This window comes from Melopsittacus undulatus, chromosome 11, assembly GCF_012275295.1.
Source record: "Melopsittacus undulatus isolate bMelUnd1 chromosome 11, bMelUnd1.mat.Z, whole genome shotgun sequence".
In the NCBI taxonomy this organism is placed as follows: Eukaryota; Metazoa; Chordata; class Aves; order Psittaciformes; family Psittaculidae; genus Melopsittacus; species Melopsittacus undulatus.
This window is the reverse complement of record NC_047537.1, coordinates 12,720,617-12,740,662: the sequence shown is the minus strand read 5'-3', so window position 1 is coordinate 12,740,662 and position 20,046 is coordinate 12,720,617.

The window sequence follows — 20,046 nt, the reverse complement described above, 5'->3', positions numbered from 1 at the left end:
TTGTGAGGATAATTTGGTAACTGTTTGGGTAAGCAGAATACTCATTTCAGGGCTGAAGATGTTTCCTGTACAGAGTGGGATTCATGTCACCTCATTGTAGAAAACAACATTTGAGCTAGTCACCCTCAACTGCCTTGACAACCAGAGGAAAGAACAGACACTTCTGGAGCATGATTCATCTGCCCCAACATAGACGCCTACCTAAGGATGAGACGAATGTACATTAAAGTACCTAGAGCTTCTGTCAACTATAAAGGGAATCTGGACTAGCTCAGAAGTAAATATTTGCATTGAAGACGGCTATATCTGTTGGATGAGTCCTGCCCCTGGTCTCTAAGACAGAAATTGTGCTGCAAAGGACATAACATCACAAAGCAAGAAAGAAAACAGGGAGATGAAGAGAAAGCAGAACTAAGGAAAAATATAATCATGGCAAAGGAGAAGTTGAGTTCCTGGGAAGGAGATAAATACTACAAAGGAAACACAAAACAATTTTTTATACTGACACAAACCAGGTGGAAAGAAAAGGTAGAACTAACTCCAAACTCTGATGCTGCACAGGTAAACAGGCTCTGAAAGCATCAGCTTTGTCGTTAGCCCAGGTTGTTTATGTGAAATAAAATCAGAGTGCTGTTGCTGTTCCCAACAGTGAGAACTGGAATTTTTAGGCAACAAGATTCCTCAGTATGTTACTGAGTGCCTACACGGGGTATCTGTGGGACAGCTGATGCTAGAGGTAGCAATAACAGGCAGCAGGCAGCACTGGGCTGCCATGTCAACACATGTTCTGCAGAAACCTGTTGTGAAGCCTCCTGCACCAAGCTCAGAGCAGTGTGGTTTGTACAGTCTAGTTTGGCATTACCAGGTTATGGGGCAGCACCTTGAAAGTAGGACTGACAACCTACTAAAATATCATACACTTGGACTAAACCTGGCAGGTTATCCAAAGGCTGATGGCAAACACAGAGGTGTGGTGTGCTCCTGTGGGCACTAAGAGAAAACAGAGGAGAAAGTATTCTGTGTTGAAAGGTTTCTTGAGCTGAAGCTTTTGCAGCCCTCAGACAGTGACAAATGAAGCACCAAAGTGGAAGGAGAAAAGACACTCGTATAAAGTTACTGCATGCTCCTACCTAAACGAGATCAGTCATTCCCTGGACCCTAAAGCAGGGCATACTTACACATGCCATCTTTCGAGTTTTCAGCAGAGGGAATGGGGAAAAAATATTGCATGGGATATACGATGCTCAAAGTGAAACTCTCACACAGAGAGGCCTCTCTGCAGACCAACAGCCAAGGAAGATGACCACAGATAGAATGAATCCTATTGAAACTGCCTTGGGCTATCTCTGCTGTCTGCAGACCCACCAGGAAAGGCCTGGATCCTGATTTCCAGGGCAATCAAACAATTCCTGGTAGACCCACCACATGTGCACTAATCCCCAGCAGGTCTGGTTCATGGAGAAGTGGGACTGAACATTCCTGCTGCTTGCAGGCTGGGCTGGGGTGCCTGTCCATCCAGCAGGGAGGAATATGGGTGACCCTACTTTCATTTTCCAGGCTGTGGAGCGTATCCTGCCCCAGGTCAGGGATACATGGACATTAATCTTTCCTATTCAGACATACATGTAGCGTAGAGACAGCTAAACTAAAGAGGAGCAAACTGACATTATTTTTCCAGTGTTTCAAGAAAACCTGCGGCCAAGCTGAGAAGGGAACCAGAAACCTCTTTCCTTGTCCAGTCTTTTGATGCTTACAGCTATTTTCCCACTTTACAATTTGGAATAAAGTTCTTGGAATACCCAGAAAATCCTGTCTCACTTGGAACCCTATGACTCTTCCCTCAACATCCTTCTTCAGAAGGTGCTGGATCCATCATTCCCTCAGCCTGGGCTTTGTTACTGCTGGAGGAAGCTGGTTTTCCTTCTCAGTGTTGTGAAATGTCCTTACCACGCCTCTGTAGAAATCATTATCAGTCTATCCTGTGTATCATTAAAAAAAATGAGACCAGGTTAGTCAGCTGAGAGCTGCCTTATCTAAGGCTGTTGACTTGTGTTAGATATATTCCCACTATTTCTTGACAGAATCTCATCTCAGTTTTCATAGTGGTTTTATGATTGGGGCCAACATCTCCAACCTGCAGGCGTTTGCCCAGCTGCAATCTGGCAGACCATTAGCCATCTTCTGACCTTTAATGATCTCCCCAGCATGCCCAGGCCTATCTGCACTGCGTGCTCTTGGCCAAAGGAACCCACTCCTTCAGGACTCTTCAGCACAGGTTTTCTATGCTTACTGATAGAAACATTTTCACTGATGACAAACACTGTTTAACATCATCCTTACCTGTCAAAGAACCAGAAAACAGTTCATGGTGCTCCTGTACTATTCACCCCGCTCCTTCCCAAATTCAGAACAGATTTATTTCCTTATGTATGTCAAAAATTATGCTTTATTATCCCTTTGTTGTGCCAGCCGCAGATTTTCCCAGGTGCTTCAGCCTGACAGTTATCTTCAGTTCACAACTTCTAACATACATTAATTGCCATCAGCATTCCTATGGCTTTATTTTCTTGTCTATTTCTCACTTGTGTAGCTGCTGTCTGTGCCCCCTTTCTGCACTTTACTCTGGGAAAGAAAAGTCAAACAAGAGAGGGGTTGGTCTCCATAGTACATCTTCTGCTCAGGCATCTCCTGGCACTCCCTGGATGTTTCCCCACCCACACAAGTACCAACTCTACAGTAATAAAACCCCATCCTGTGACCTGGAGTGAGTCAGCTCTAATATCTCACTGCCACGTGGGAGCACATCCCAAGAACATGGCTGGTGCAGGAGAGGAATCACCAAGCAAAGGCAATGCAGGCAATAACGTGTGCTCAGGGACCCCATTCCCCTGCATATCTAGGTCAGCACAGCCTCCACACCCACATTTCACCATGGATCTTATATCCACAAAACAGCTTATGAGCCAGTAGATGAGGTTTTTGGGGGTGGCTGATGCTCTGGGTGACAGGTCCCTGTGGTCATAGTCAGCTGGTCCCCAACATGGGCAAGCCCCATGAGAAGTTTTGAAGCTGAGACCTCTCCAGCATGTACCACCAGCTCAGGGCAAGAGGACATGCCTGTGTAATACCTGTGCACACATCAAAGGACAGCGGCACCAAGCAGTGAGCTATGGGGAGAACCAAGTCATCATTAACAACCTGTTACTGTGTGGATGAAGTGACAACGCAGCCAGTGTCCCAGGCAGTGGGAAAGAAGCTAAAGATCCATCTGTGCCTTTCAGGTACCTTCCAAACAGGGAGTAACAACTTGCTCTGTAAAGTAACAACTGCCTGTAAAGCCTCACATACTCTACAGCGAGGCAGAGTGGGATGAAGAACTATGAACACAATTGTTTCCAGATCTGCCGGCTCCTGGAGGGGCTGCCTTCATTCTGAGCAGCAAAACAAGACTAAGAAATGACAGATTGTGCAAAGATCTGGCTGAGGATGCAAGTTATTTCCTGGGGCAGATCTAGTCACACAGGCATCTAGTCCCAGCTCAGAATACTGCTTGGCTTATGGGATTGTGAAAAGAACAACTTCACTCTTCCTATGACCTTGACATGAGGTACCAGTGAGAGATCAAGTGGAGCCCAAGGAGCAGATGGAAAGGCAAGTAAGTGTTTTCCACACAAGCATTTAAAATGGGATGATTTATGAACCAGGACTTCATTTCCTGAAAATGAAACATAAAGCTCCTGGTTTGCAGCCACTGTGAACACCACAGATTGGAAAGAGCTGTAGGAGGTACCATTTATGGAGACTCAGTGGTGAGGAAGCTGCTCCCTGCACACAGCCAGGTCCCATATCACACAGCATGCCTCTGCCCTGTCACTCTTTGTGATGAAGGTGTCACCACTGCCCAGGGAGAAGTGACAGTGTTGTGTGGCTTCAGGGTAACACCAGATCAGCAGAGACCTGAAGTGAATGTACCTAACTAACAGCCAAATGATGGTCAAAACAATGTCCATGGTTTGAGGCCAGACACAACTTGAGGATGCATCTTTCATCCTCAGAAATGGTCCACACTGCTCAGGTGCAGGTTGTCGGGCAGGATGAAGCCCCTCTGTGCTCTTTTCTCAGCAATGTCACCTTACTGATTTGTGCTTGTGCTGGCTCTGGCACCTCAGATCTTCTAGAGAAAAGCAGCCCATTCTTGGCCAGTCCTGCAGTCCTGCTCACCTCATTTCACCCGCGAATGTACTGTATCCTCTCTGCTCCGTCATCTACATCTGGAACACAAATACCGGATAACCAAACCCATGAAAATATCCATTTACTATTTCTTTCTATTCCTATTAGGATGCCACTGATGATAACTGCAGTGCTCTGTATCTTCTTTACAATAATCTTTACTCAGAAGGAAACAAACAGCTCTGACAGTACTGACAACGTATTTCTCAGCTGGGAATACCAAGCCAGATGAGTGAGCTATGTTTACATCTTTTACATCTGACTGAAAACTGCTTTAACTGAGACCCTAAGCAGATTTTACAGACCTGAAAATCTGACATTCACAAGGAATTCTGAGGGTGATTTTGACCAGTCCTATTTAAAGCCATCCTTGGATGAAAAGCTCATCCTTGTGGAGACACCAGAGGCTGTGCCACTGGGGTCAGAAATACCCGGGTTTAGGTTAACACACAAACCAAACCCAACAGAAAGGGTGTGGGGCATTTACTGGAAAAAGACCTGCGCTGTAGGTCTCCCAAGGCCACGAAAGTCCATCTCAGTCCATGCCATGTGCCTGCTCACAAAACAAGTCAAGTCAGGAAAGCTGGATGTGGTCAGAGGACAAGGGTCTGCTGATGCCATGCCAGCTTGTGCTGAGATCACATCTGATAAATAAGGGACTGGAAATGAATGGTCCAGGATTGCCTCCTAGCAAAGCAGCTCACTCAAACACGAGGATGGGCTGGCCCTTCTGAGCAGTTCCATTCACAAGCACTTAGTGTATTCATTGGGCAAGGTCAAAAGCCCAGGTGTGCTTCGCCTCTCCTCCCCACCACTCTCAACTGCATTCAGCTCACACATGGATGCCCAGTAACCACTAATTATCCTTGGAAAGGGATGGATGGAGAATGCTACTTCCCCAGGTCACCTCGAGATTAGACCCTAACAAGGACATGAGCCAAGGTTTCACTTGAGATGCAAACCTTCATGGCTACCATCACTGCTGGGGTCACCTTTAGTGACTGTCCTGCTCAAGTGAAAAGTGTTCTAAGGAGCAGTGGGGTAAGGCAGGGATGAGGCTTCAAGCAGCACTATCCAGGGCTTTTCCCATCACACACACATATTGCAGCAGGGACCCGAGCATCCCTGGGATTATGCCAAGACCAACTCTCAAGAGATTTAAATCAGGATGGAGGAATACCACTGATGCCTTAGTTTAGGTGTCTAAATGCCATGTGAACTCAGCCAGTTGCCTTTAGCATATCGATGCTGACTTATACCAGAGGACAAGTGGAAGTGTCCTGGGAGCTTGGAAAAGAAGAGAGAGCACAGGTGAAAACCCAGTACATCAGAGTGTGGCAGTTTCCCATTCTCCTTCCCCAGCCTGACAATGCAAATGGTTTTCTCCAGACTTTAGATTTCAGGACAGAAAAGCCACCCTAGACAAAAGCTACCTTCAGCTCTCAAAGCCTATGATCCTGACATAGCTCTCTAGTGCCCAAACCTGTAACAGAAATGATGGTCTAGCCCTGGATTATATTGGCTCAACCAGAATAAGCACCAGGGACAGGAAGAGACAAGAATGATGGGTCCCAACAGCAGGAGGGCTGCTGAGTGCAGAGGGTCTGAACAACTGTGTGAGGTCCAGACACGCTCTGGGAATATTTCACCTTCCTGCCACCTGCTTCACTGGGGAAACAAAAGAGATAGAGATGCTGGGTTATAAATTTTAAAGCAATTCTGCTGTGAACCTCCTTTTGAATTTCGAAGCAAATCCTTCATATAAATGGATTGAGAAATTCTCCCTCTGAAGTCATCCATCTCCTAATAGGACATCCTGGCACCAGCTGAGTCAATCTGATGTCCATTGTTGATTTGAGTGTGTTCATCCAAGGCTGACATGACATTCCTTTTGTTGACAGAGATCATATGTTACAGTAGCTTGTCCTTCATATTTCTCTGTCTTTGCTTCTGCAGCTGCACACCAGGAGAAACTGCTGCATTTACTTTTGTTTCTTCCAGGTCCATTTCCTCAACATTCCCTTCTCCAGCTAAGGATAGTGTTTGCATGTTCATCCTGGCTTTAATTGTAGAAGTACTTACCCTGGAGATGATTCTTCAAAGAATACATCAGAATTCTCCAAAGCACTGGAGCTCCTGATCATGATTTCAGCAGCAAATACACAATAATGATGTTCTCCAGCACCTTAATCCCAAAGGATCCTTCTCAAAAGCTAGACTTTGACAGACAGCTCTGCAGGTGAATCTGGAGGAACAACATAGGCAGGGCTTCATCCACTGTGGCATTTCTGGGGAGTAACATGACAGTTAATTTGAACTTTGTCATATCAAATCCTAGCTCTCACACAGATTGCTGGGGTGAGGATTCAAGCAGACAGCACTGCCCTTTAAGCATGATGGGAGGATGAATCTCATTTGTGCAAGAAATGCAGCTGTCCTGGAAGTCCAGACTGGAACAAACCCTGAACTCTGGCTCCAGACACTGAGAAAGTGCTCTGGGACAGTCTGACCACATGCTGGTCCTGTTCTTATGTCCTAGACACTCCTTGCAGAGGCCTCTCAGGGCCAGCATACAGAATCCCTGGTCTCCTCTGACATTACTACCTGCTTGTATTACCAACATACACAGATATGGATCAGTGTGGACATAGCTTTGAGCACAAATACTGCTTTGCAGATTGTTTCCTTGGGAGAAGCATGAACAGCAGCAACAAAATGAAAAGAAAAAGCCTCAAGGACAACTGTTAGTCCCAGGGATTGGTGAAAATGCCTCCTCTGGGATCAGAAGTGTGGCAGGGCTGGAAACTGCTGTGAACAGAGGACAGGGGAAGGGCAAACTGAGATACTGGAGACAACATTTGGGTGCTGTAGTATCTGTAGTACCTCTTGTACCTCCATCTCGGATGCCCAGTCAGGAACAGAAGGGAACGCGTTGCTAGCTGCTTTCTGCCCTGAAGCAGAACTTTCTGACCTTTAAACCATGCTTACCCACAAGTGAAGTCAACCTAGCAGCTTCATTGATGTTTTCTCAAAGGTACAAGATTTAGGGTATGCCTGGTCAGTGCTGAGGGTTGTGAGTCCACACGAACACACTGAGCAACCTGCTGCACATGGTGGTGCCATCATGGTGATTGTCACTTGAGGAAGCCACAATCCTGGGCTGATCACAGCCATGTGAGGATGATGCTTCTGCGTGTCACTGATAGGAAATACTAAAGCAGGGACCTTCTGCTCTCAAATCCTTCCTGTCTAAACAAGAAGCCTCTCATTGGCTCTGGCAGAGCAGCTCACCAAGGTCTGGATGTGTCCCAGCAACGCTGTTCCAGCAATGAGAGTCTCTGCTTAGCAGGGATAGTTTTTCACTGGATCACTGTGCTCATGGCATGGGTAGGACAGAGGAGCTGGAGCTGGCAGAAGCACACTGGGGATCCTGCTGCATTGTCCTTGGAGAGCTGCCACTTCTTCCTTTGCTGGGGAGTTTCTGCTCTCCTGAGCTTGCAGGACAGAGAGAGAAGCTCAGGGAAACCCTAGGTGGAAATTTCCAAAGGGAAGGTAAAGGAGAGGTGAGGGGCAGGTACCACGAGGCTCTGTCCTGCCGGGGGCTGCCTCTGGTGTGCACCAGGCACTTTGCTCCAGTGGGGCAGACAGGTCTGCGGAGGCAGGAGAGCTCTCGTCCTGGCTGCATCCCTACAAAGGTCAAGCCATCCCACGCACTGCCTACCTCTGCACAGCCCTACTTAATAGAGAGATGGGGGCTAAAGTCCATCTGTTGGGTGAGGTGTTTTCTATGGCTCTGCTGATGTGGGCTAGCTGAGGAGCTCAAGTACCACCCTCCCCAAATCTGGACTCCCTCCTGCTCCCTCATCCTACGCTCTATAGGTTTTTACATGTGCTATAGCATGAAAATATACACAATCCAGGCCTGACTGGAGAGCAGCAACCAGGAGCTGTGTGAGCATTGCTCTCAACAGGCAATATGCAGTCAAGCTGCCTCTGCAGATAAAGCTACTGCAGGGAGATTTGCTTTCTGGAAGCCCTGCTCTAACATCTGTGGTCATGCTAAGCACATAGAATCATAGAACCATAGAATGCTCTGGGTTGGAAGGGACCTTAAAGCTCCTCCAGCTCCAACCCCTGCCACAGGCAGGGACCCCTTCCACTGGAGCAGCTTGCTCCAAGCCCCTGTGTCCAACCTGGCCTCGAACACTGCCAGGGATGGGGCAGCCACAGCTTCTCTGGGCACCCTGTGCCAGCGCCTCAGCACCCTCACAGGGAGCAGCTTCTGCCTAAGAGCTCATCTCAGTCTCCCCTCGAGCAGGTTAAAGCCATGGCCCAGCTCAGCTAGCAACTGGGCTGGAACGCTGTGTTATCACCATCCCAGTCTCCGAGTGGTCACAGGCTCTGCTCCGCTCCTGGAGGAAAACATCTCTAACTCCTCAGTGCTGTGTTGCCTCTTGCCTCATCAAGATGTATTAGAGTCTTACAAGCGTTTTTCTGCACAGCTGGCCAACCAGTGCCCTTCACAGCACATCTCCAGTCCTTTAAATATTCACAAAGCCAGGTCTGCTGCCTAATTGAATCTCCTCTAGGAATGAATCAGTTATTCTCCCATCTCCTGCAGCAAAGATGCAGATTAAACATAAAGCTGGGATAGTACACCATGAAAATAATTCCTCTCTGGTTAGTGGCTGAGCGAACTCACCCCTGCTGGGATCAGGTCTCCAGCATCATTCTTCTCCCCAGACAGCTTGATAATCACATATTCATAGAATAATTCATGTCAGATGGGATGGGCTGCCAGAGGTCTCCAGTCCAACTGCCTCTCAGAGAAGGGATACCATCAAGCACAGAGATTTCTCAGGGCCTCATGCAGTCAGGTTTCACCATCCAAGGATGGAGATCACACCTTCCTCTATGCCCTTGCTCCAGAGATGGGTGTCACTTGTTTTAAAATGTTTGTTTCCCTTATATTCACCATGACTCCCTTTTGTTGTGCCTGTTGCCTCTTGTCCTGTTGTAACACATCTCCATCAAGATTCAGAGGCTGCATGTCTTCTACAGCCTCCCTTAGGCAGTTAGCAGCAGTAGTAACATCTCTCTCAGCCTTCTCTTCTTGACATCAAACTCTTTCAGCACTCTCAGCCATCATGTGCTCTAGCCCCTCAACTAGATACAGCACTCCAGATACAGCCTCATAAGAGCTAATTATAAGGGTATAATCACCTCCCTCAGCCTGATAACTACAATCTTGCTAACACAGCCAGTAGGCAATTGGTCTCCATAGGTGCAAGACATGCTGCCAACTCATGCTGACCTTGCTGTCCACCCAGAGCTAACGTTGGTCATGCTGCCCCTAATGCAGAATTGTTTAAAACACTGGTTTTCTCATGAATGAAAGGGAAGAAAAAGAAGTGGGGAGAAATGTATTGATGGAAGAAAGGGAGAGATAGGAGACCAGGCCAAATGCTCAACAGCTGCCTCAGCCTCCCTTGATCATCCTTTTCCTTGACCTCATTCCTTCCTTGATCTCATCCTTTTTTCTAGAGGTTTTTGGTATCCTAGAGAAGTTATTCTGTACAGATGTCTTATGCTCTGAGGTTAGCCAAGGAAGCTGCCCTGTTTCCTTGGCCAGAACCTAATATCTAACTAGATAGGAAGGAGAATGGAAAAGAAGATCAGCGGTCTCAGCATTTGAGTCTCAAGACCACAGGGAGCCTGAGCAGGCTATTGACTGGCAGGGACAGGGGATGGGAGAAGACAAAGGACCAAGGGGACACGTTGAATTGGACAAGGGCTCCTCCACCCATGTTGCAGATGGCCCACAGGACCAGTCCTGGATCAGATTTATAGCAAGCTTTGCATATGGGACCTTGGTCAGGAGAGATAGCGATAACTTGGTTCATGCCCTGAAGATTTCCAAGTAGTTAGCTCCCAGCAAAGATGAACTATGGGGTCCTAGCTTGATCTTTCAGTTAGGAAGGAAAGTCCCTCTTCCCTTCTGTGGTGACCTAGTCCCTTCAGGGCTCCCTATTGTGAGCAAAGCTGTCATCCACTGCAGGATCCACTGATATCTATCCCAAGGATGTGCTTGGGTATACAGCACAGAGCATGTACATATAATAATGGCAAGAACATGGGGCTTTTGTGAAAGAGCCCTGCCTGCAGACTGCATTGCAGTGCTGCAGACTGAAGTGTGATCTCTTCACTCCTACACAACATCCAGCACAAACCTGCCCCTCTCCTGCTGGGAAGAACCTCAGTGGAGCTATCTGCTTGCAAAGACCTCCAGCTACACTGGGCTCTCTTTGACAACAGCAGTAGTCTATAAAGCAGTAGGAAGCAGAAGGATTGTGCATGGAGAAAGCCCCAGTCCTTCTAGACCCAGTTCTCTGCGTACTTACAGACTCCCATAGACCATGGGACCTGCTGAATCCCTAGCACACAAGGGAGCCTACACTAGCTTGGGCTGAGTTTTATTGCGCTGAATGGCAATGCCAAACAGCTCTGTCCGTTTCTGGTCTGGTTGTTAGGATCTCAGTCCCTAGTCTACCTTGTTGTGTTTGCAGTGTAATTGGTCTCTCCACCACCTGTGACAATGGTGCTGACTTGAAGAGTAGATTGACCAAGGTAGGAATTGCTCAACTTGGCAAATATTTTGTCATTGTCCTTCTCTGCCAAGTAGAAAATGGATCCTGGCAGGAACTTTAGTGTGGACATCAGGTTATTCCTCAATGATGGACTTTTGGCAGGGGTGGGCAATTGGAGAAGTGAACCCAGCTCATTGGCACCTCCTTGGTGGTGTTTGCATGGTCTCTACAGGGCTGTGGTAGGTCAGGTTGCTCACTGAACCTTGTAGCAGTGGGTTCCAGCCAAGACAGATGCTGGTGGTGGTGGGTTTCAACAATCAGTGCCCCATCCCAGGGCTGAATTTCCACCTTCCAAATGACAGTCACACTGTCCCACACTCTCTGTCTCTGGGGGAAGCCAACAATGTCATTTAAATAGGATCTTTCTGACATAAAGAGTAGCAGGAGCAGTTGCATCACCTCATAATGACATACAAAGAAAGAAAAGTGCATTTCAGCCATCAGCCTGCTGCTGTCCCAGTGCTGCAGTAGTAAGGTGACTCTCCTCAACCTCAACAACAGAGGTAAAATTGAGACGTGGGTCCCAAAACTGAGAGGCAACACAGGGAAGAGAATAACATCCCTTCATCCCAAACCTCTGTGCCCCTTGTACTCTGGTCTCTCTCAAATGGTGTCAAAGAGGAGAGAAGTGCTTGTCCTACGTCTGCAAGATGCAAAAGGTTAAGACAATTTCTTCACTGTAGGGTGCAGGTCTGTGCAAAGGTTCCCATGCTGACACTGAAGGAACTGGTCTGGCTGACACACAGCCCTGCGCTGATGCTCACGGATGTACTGGAGGTAGGAAGGGAAAATACTCACGTCTGTAAGCTGTGCCTTTCCTGTTCTATGATCTGAGCTGTTTCTGGCCTGGGCAAACCTTTGGACCCCAGCTGCTGACAGCAGGGAGGTGAGGGGCTGCTCTGCTGCAGCTCTGGGAGGGTGTGCTCGTACAAAGCACACTGGAGGGACATTTCCAAGTCAGTCTCAGAGACATCTCCTTGGGAGAGCCATGGAAGCAGCCTGGAGAAGTCTCCAGTGCAAATGGACCAGCTCCGTGACTGGAGTACTCCATTCTTGGACATGGTTAAAGACTGATTGTGGATTACTTGCACAGCTGTGGCTGCAATATGAGTCACAGGGAGATGGCCCTTACTGAGCAAGTTGACAAACACTGATTCTAAGTGGTCTGCAGTGTCCCTATGCAAGCAGAGGAGCTGCCTCCCCGCTGCATCCCTCCTTGCATGAAGGGCATCACACTCTGGGTCTGAACATCCATCCTGCTCCCACGCTGTCCTCTGCTGCTGCCTCACAGCCCAGCACTTAATGAAAATGCCCTTTTGTACACAGCACCATCCTGTGTGCTCTGAGAGCTGCCTGCCTGCAGTACAATGGAGACATCTCAGCCCAAAGCCCTGGCCCCCAGTGGATTAAGGAGATGAAAGGAGAAAGAGGGGGATTTAAAGATGAAGGACAGAGCAAATGAATTCCTGCAGACCTTTTCTAGAGCTGCTGAAGTAGGACTTCAGGGCTTGGCCCACCACAGGAGTGCAGCCTGCTGGGTTTGAGGATAAAAGAAAGGCAAAAACTCAGTAAGAGACAGATTAGCATTTAGTTCCGCTCCCTAAGCAACATTCCTATGGGGCACTGGGCTGCAGGACATGGAGGGCTTTACATCCCTCCAGGAGACATCCTGTCCTGCTGTGGGGAGCAGCACAAAAGCCTCTTTAACCTCCCTGCAGCCCACAGCCAGTTGAGAACACAGAAGATGTTGGACATTGGGATTTGCTGCATTTCCAGCAGATGAGGTTCAGGGATTTCAGAACAGGGATTTCTGATGGAGTTTTCTCTCCAGAAAAGTACAACTTCTGAGTGAAGCTCTCTTGATTAAGAGCCGTTCTTCATCAGAAACATTTTCAGGTAAAATATATTGCCTTGAAGAGGCGCTGCTCACCCTGTTTTGCATCTGCCAACCCATGATGATCAGTCATTCACAGACTCACCTTGGTGTGTCAGGTCCATCTTCTTCTCTGCAAGTTTCACTAGATGTATCTGCTTTGAATGGCATCTTTGTGGAGCTTCTGACAGACAGGATACACCAGCCTGACAGATAAATATCCTGTTCTTGCATCCAGGCGTAAACCTCTTCTCTTGTTCCTCCTCAAGTTTGCTTTCTGCTGGTGCTTGCAAGATGGAAATCATCATAACAGAAGATTATGTAGATTGAGCAGATTTCTCCGTTAGAGCAGACTGCTCACAGCCTTGAATATCTTTGCAATGAAGGCCCCACAGCCATACTGGGCCCCTGTTCCAGTGTCTGAGAATCCTCAGACTTAAAATACTCTTTGTAGTGTCTAATCAGTGTTTCCTGCACTGTAACTACATTCTGTTGCCTTGTAGACAAACTCCATGCACCTCCAAGGAGACTCGGGGTCTGTCTTCCCTACATCTTCCCATTGGAGCTGAAGACAGCAATAACATGTATCTCCCCTTTAGCCTTCTCTTCCCAAGACTAAACAAACATAATTCTTGCAACCTTTCTCCATACAATGTATGCTCCAGCCTGTTACTCATCTTGGTTCCTCTACTGGACTTGCACAGGAGGTCAATGCTTTTCTTCAGGGAGACCAAAGTGGCAATAGCCAAGCAGGCATCCAAATATCAGCAAGAAACTTTAGTTCTTCTTCTCTGGCCTTCTTTGTGCCTTCGGCAGTACAACTTTTCCCAGTTATCCAAGACTGAGTTGACCAACTTTGTCTTGACTAAATTGCCATTACCAAAGAAGTACACAGTGAGGTTTGAAGAGGAGAAGGCAAGGACTGCACCACTTCCATTGGGTAACTAGTCCAGCATGGAAAACCATGCTAAAGCTGATGCCTGATTTCTAATAGTTTTTCTCCAGAAGAAAGAAGTGGTCTGAAGGGCACAAAAGATTCTCCACATGGAGGCTTTTAAAAGAAATTATTTTCTCCCTTTGTGCTCTCCAGCACAGAATTTGTTTCTTCATTAAAGTACAGCTTTATTCTGAAACCAAACTGAGAGTCATTCCGCAGTTTTTCATGTTTCCTTCTGTTCAACCCACAATGAATAAACTACTCTCTGTTGGTGGAAGCCAGCTGAGCTCTTAAACACAAGCTGGGTTTGTTCCTTCTTGGACTTTTGGTCCAGAATCTCATCTATTAGGACATATATCCAGAGGTCCTACCAGAAGCAGGAAGCCAAGGCAAGAGGAACAGGGAAATATCATCTTTACAGAGCAGCAGAAGAAACAGATACGAGGTGGCAGATGCTGTTGATAAATCAGTAACCTTGGAAATGGATCAGTTTCTGTGTCTCCCATCAGATGTTCCTCCTACTCCAGCTCTGGCTGGGGGCTGTTTGAAGCTGAATACCAGATGACCTCTTGCTCTTTCTCCCTCCCCTAAGGCTTGATAACTTATGCCGAACTTAATTGAGGGTGTTCTGAGACAGCTATTAATTTGTTTTCAGAGCAAACTAACATATTCCACCTGCACTGTCTTGGTAGAAGCTCTGCTATGAGTAGCCAAGTACTAGACAGTTGGCTAATGACTATACTCTTGGATTTAAAAGTCCCCCATCTGGGGCTTGAGTCACATAATCTCCAACAGAACAAATGATTTCTTTTACCCAGCCTGAAAGCCAGATGACCAGCCTAATCTTGGTGTCAAGGCTCCCCCTGCAGTCACTGGGGAAAGATGGGCACTTAGAGAGAGCAAGTCTGACCATACAAAGGTTTTACACAGAGGAATGACCCTACATAAGGAGCCGATTCTCTCCTCAGAGGGCATATGACAGTTCAGACACATAACTGTAGATGGAAGTGTAATTTCTGGGCAGCCTAACCAATTCCTCACGTTTAGTTGCATGAATAAAACCCAGCACAAGCAAATGGACAACTCTGGTTGGTTTTGTTCCCATAGTGAGGTACTAATTCTCCCTATTTTCCTCTTATTGCTTTGAATTAAATATCCAAGTCCATCACCCTCCCATCCATAGTCTACCCTCTATTTCCAGAGGCCAAAGTCTTTGCAGCTCAGTTCATTAGGACAGCCATGGCACAGAGTCAAAGTAATTTCTCAGACTTCCCTCATTTGCACATGTCCATCAGTCTTTCTGACAGAAATGATTGCAAAGAGCATAGATGCCTTTGCCTTGTCTGAGTATTTCAATACAACCATCACAGCTGATTCCAGGAGAGAATGTGCAAGGGAAGGAGGGAGTGAGAAATGAAGGAACAGGACAAAAGAAATTAAAAGGAAAAGGCAAAAAGGCAATTGCAAAGGCAAAGAAAGAAGAAAAAGAAAAACTAAGAACTTTTTTTTGTAGCTTGCTGTGATTTCCTACAAAGAAGAAAATATTCCCAGGCAAATAGTATGCTCTTTGAAAGGTATACATTTTCTGCCATGCTGAGAAGTATTCAAAGCAAGGTTTGCCATCATGAGATTTGACAGGCAGCCCTATCACAGATCACAGCTGTGCTCAGACCCAGCTCCCTGCCCCTCTCTTCTGGTTCCTCCATCTCATTTTCTTTCTGCCCTGATGTTTTTCTTCCTTTCATCCCATTTTCTCTGCATTCCTGTCTTGAGGCATTTCTGCATCCCAGTTCCTGTCCTTCAGCTGCCAGGACAACTGAAGACCAACCACCTCATCCCAGCACAGCCTGCCACCCTCTCCACTGCTTCCAGCTCACGGCAACACTTCTGCTTTTCTTTTTTAGCTACTGATATTTTAGCCTTCCCAAACACAAAACCTGCAGCCAGCCCCATGCAGATGAAACAGAAACTCACAATGCAAATTGCTAAGTGAAAGCAGGTCATAATGATCCACTCCAAAGCATTCTGCTAAGGCATAGCTGACAAAGACCCCTCTGCAAGACAATCTCCAGTGTTTCTCTGAAAGAGCAGCTTGAAGAGCTTCCAGCACTCAGCTGAACATCTCTGCCCCTGAACTTCAAATATTACTGACAAAATATCAGTTTCCGGCTGAACAAATCTACTTTCAAGTGAAGATCTCAAAACTTTTCCATGTTCCCTCATGGCAAACATTTAAACAACATTTCTTTTCAATGACTCTTCATTATTTTCACCCCAATTTCCTTGGGAAACCCTAAGCAGAAGTCCAGGAATGCACCCTGTGTGCCTGCCCCATCCTCCTGACCTTTTTATGTCTTACTCTTCTGTTTTACCAGAAACAGTATCATCAGATTTAAGGCATCTCTTGTGTGCATCCAGGTTTTGCCCATTTAATATTCATCTTCTGACAAGTCTCAGGGTTCAGCTTGTCTCCTAATTAGTTACTGGCTGCAGTGGAGAGAAATATTGTCAAGAAACACTGACCTCTTCCCCATGGGATCTCATTTTTCTTTGCTATTGCTAGCTAGAAATTTGGAGCAGTGTGATGCTTAATCCTGCTGGCCCTGCCAATCTTAGCTCCCCATCTCTCTCTAAAGAAACATGAGTGCCTGAAGAACTGCTTTGCTTGCTGAGGGCTGCTCACAGAAAGCTGTATCTGTCATAACAAACTTACTGCTCACGATGACACAGTAAAACTGCAACAGCTCAGCTCCAGAGGGCCTGGGCTGAGTTTTAGTCCTGCTTAGGTCAGGGTGTGTTTGGAGCACCTCTATAGGAAGGGTGTTCTGGCAGGGATGCTGAGATGGGGACCTTTCCACTGCGCCATGTTGGTAGTAGAGAGCTGTTCACACTCGTTGTTTATGCTCTCGTTTACTTTTCATTAGTTTGTTAGGGCAAATCTTCTTTCAAGTGTTTTCATTCTCATCAGTCGATAAATGATAAAAATCAGACACGGAATGCTCTAAAAGTGGAACCACAACAAGACCTATTTCCTGTCAGCCCATATGTTCTCGGTACAGAGAGCTGTATATCCCGGAGGAAAATTAAAGATCTGTAAGAGCATCTGAAAATGCATCAGTTGAGTCTCTCAGCAAATCTGGATTGCACAGCCTGAGCCCGGAGCTAGTGGACAACTAAAGATCTCCACCTAGTGACATGGAGGAACAGGACAGCTTGCCAGGAAAGGCAAGGAGAAGGTGAGGAAAATGATCTTCAATGAAAGAGCAGGTTTCACATCGGTGCTGTCAGAATGCCTGTCCTGACACCAAGCTCAGTATTGTATCGATGCCATGAACAGCAGCCACCTCTGCGGCTCATAAGAGGGATGCAGGACTTTCATCCCAGGAGCATCCCACCTCAACATGGAGCCTGGCCACTGTCACAGCAAGAGCAACAACCCATACAAAAAGGGTTAATGCACAGGCAAGGCTCCATTAGGAGAGCATTAAAATTCCTCTCTCAAAGCCCTAACCCTTACCAAAGTGATTGTGGCCCTGTGTTAACTACAAGCTAATAAATTACACAATACAGTAATGATGGCTTTTGGCTGGGAACCTTTTCATGAGATGACATTTTTCCTATGGACGGGATTACCCATTCTGTTGCAAGTACAAGATAATTGTAATTTCCTGGGCTGCTACAGAACACATAAAGTTTATGGGTAGCATTATTAAAGCTTTCATTTTAGTGGAAAATTATATGTTATAAGCTGGAAGAAAATTAATGGCCATTCTTTTGTGGTTTGCCTACAATTAAATCCCATAGGGGCCTTTCCATTTCATCCAACACTAGAGATGTGCACTTTATTAAAAGCATCACCCCTTCCTTCCAACCGCTCAGGGTTGTTTCTTACTGTATCTTGCTGGGCTCACAGGACTGTGCCACCAGGGTCCTCAGCTCTGCCCTGCTCTCTCTGCACCCAGACATGAGCAATGTACTCTATGTGATTAGCAAAGGAAACTGAAAGCTAAAAGGTGATGAAATGGCTGTAACAGGAGGACACAGACATCCAGAGAGGTACCTGGAGTTCATGTTTCTCCAATGCTACAAACACATCCTTGTGTTTAGACTTGGGCTGATGTAGGTCCTGTCAGGTAGATTCCAACCTGGACCAGGCTGAGATGCTTCGTCTAAAGGATAACCCTGCTGATTCTCCTTTCCAGGCTTCCTTACAGGCCTGAAGCTTTTTCTTCTCCCAAGAGAACTGATGTTTTGTTTTCCATCCTCAGATGTAACTCCCAAGACAAGCAATGCCCGATCTCTTTAAAACAAGCTGCTCCTTTTGCTTCCCCACTTGCTGCTCAAGTTTAAGAGACAAACTTAATCATAACCCAGCAGTTTTGCCACTGTTTCCATCCCACTGTGTTTGCATAGCAGTGCTCACTGTGCAAGCAGCATGGAACAGTCTTAGGGTAGCAGCTCTCCATCTTAGAAATAATTGAGGTGTAGACTTTATGCCTGTAATCAGGAGGTATGAAATCTCCACACTGACTTAGCATCAATCCAGTAGGTAGGAGGAACAACAAGGTTGTTATTGGGCAATGTCTGCGTTTCAGCACAGGACTTTCGTATCAGCCCAGGACATAGGATATGCAGCTGGGCAGCTAAAACATACTTGGCTCCAGGTCTCCACGGTGTGACTCCATGGTCTCTTGGGGTGATCATTACCACTAGGTGTATTAGTGCAAACTGCACACACTACTGTGGTTTTTCTGTATGCAAAGAAGAGGATCTGAAGAGCAAATTTCCTTGGGAGATGCTTCTCCAAAGTATGTCTGACACATAGGTACCATTTTCTCCAAAATGTAGTAGCTTAGCCAGTCAGTTCAATGGAATTGACCACAATTAAGATTCATACAACTTGTTACTGCTTCAACCATGACAGTGCACCTTTGCTTATTTTGAACTTCAGAAAACACTTTTCTGTCATTTAATAAAGAATAAGTATCAATTATACCCCTATCACCATTCCCACACGTTTGCAGGACTTTGGTTCAAAATTCTGCCCTATCATCATTAGCTCTGAACTTTGGCTGATAAATTTGGTTACAGAATAAAATAGATTCTGATTCCCTTCAGTGCCCCCACCAGGGAGACCTCATGGATCATGTTTTCAGAGTACCCATTAATGTAGGTCAGTGCCTTGATTCATGCTACATTTTACCTTTTCAGTGATGAACACTGATAGAGAGAAATTGGTGTGAAGTTGTTGACGAGGCTGGAACTGAAGTCATTGCCTGCATTTTGACAATACCTTCTTAACCAGTTCTCATTGCACAGGTAGGGGTAACTAGATTGAGGTAAAGAGGTTGGGGTAAGAACGTGACCTGACTTGTGAATACTCAAATCAGGGTGAAGACAGAAAATTGTTTTCTTAAAGAGGCAACAACATCCATACAATTGGACCTTATCCAGTAAAGCTGCTGTGCTCTCCCAGCGGTCCACCCGTACTGACAACAACTCTGCTAGGCTCCTCCAACCTGCTTTAGACTTTGCTTTGTGATGCCCATGAGATATCACAAATAGAAGAGCCTCCCACTTTGCCAATAGCGGGATCTATGTACCGGAACCTTCCTTACTGTAAGGGAAGCTTGGCTCAAGAAAAAGCAATTTTGCTGTGGTCTGCTGAGGGCTCATCTCTGCAAGGTTAATTTGTGCTCCTGTTTACCATGTAGGAGCAGAGCATTCATTTGGGCTGGAGTATGATCCATTAACTGCCCCCAAATGGCAGCTGGGCTAAAATGATTTGGTTGTGTTTAACTGGAACAGCTCTGTGTCCACAGCATGACCAGGAAGTTGAGCAGAGCTTGTGGTGCCTTAGAACCCCTTTGGAGACGTGAGGCTTTGCTGCAGGACTCTACCCCCACAACGACTCCTCTGCCTGGAACAGTTGCATTGGGAAACCAGAAAACTTTGCTAAACCATCCAGCAGGAACAGGCTGGTGGCATAGAATCATAGGGTCATGGAATCAGCTTGGCTGGAAAAGACCTTCAAGCTCATCAAGTCCAGCCATTACCCAGCACTGCCAAGGCCACCTTTAACCCATGGCACTGAGGGCCTCATCTACACAGTGTCTGAACACTTGCAGGGAAAGGAAGGATAACTTGGCCCTGCTATCCCTTCACATTTGCAGCCCATTGCCCCATGGACAGACCCTTGGCTTGGTAGGTCCTGCCCACAGGAGAGGTCTGCCCATGGCAGGGAGTTGAGACTGGATGAGCTTTAAAGGTCCCTTCCAACACAAAGAGGGCTGGGCTCTATGATTCTGTGAAGACCAGCATGAAAAGGCCTCTGGGTCTTAAGCAAGCAGGAAAGA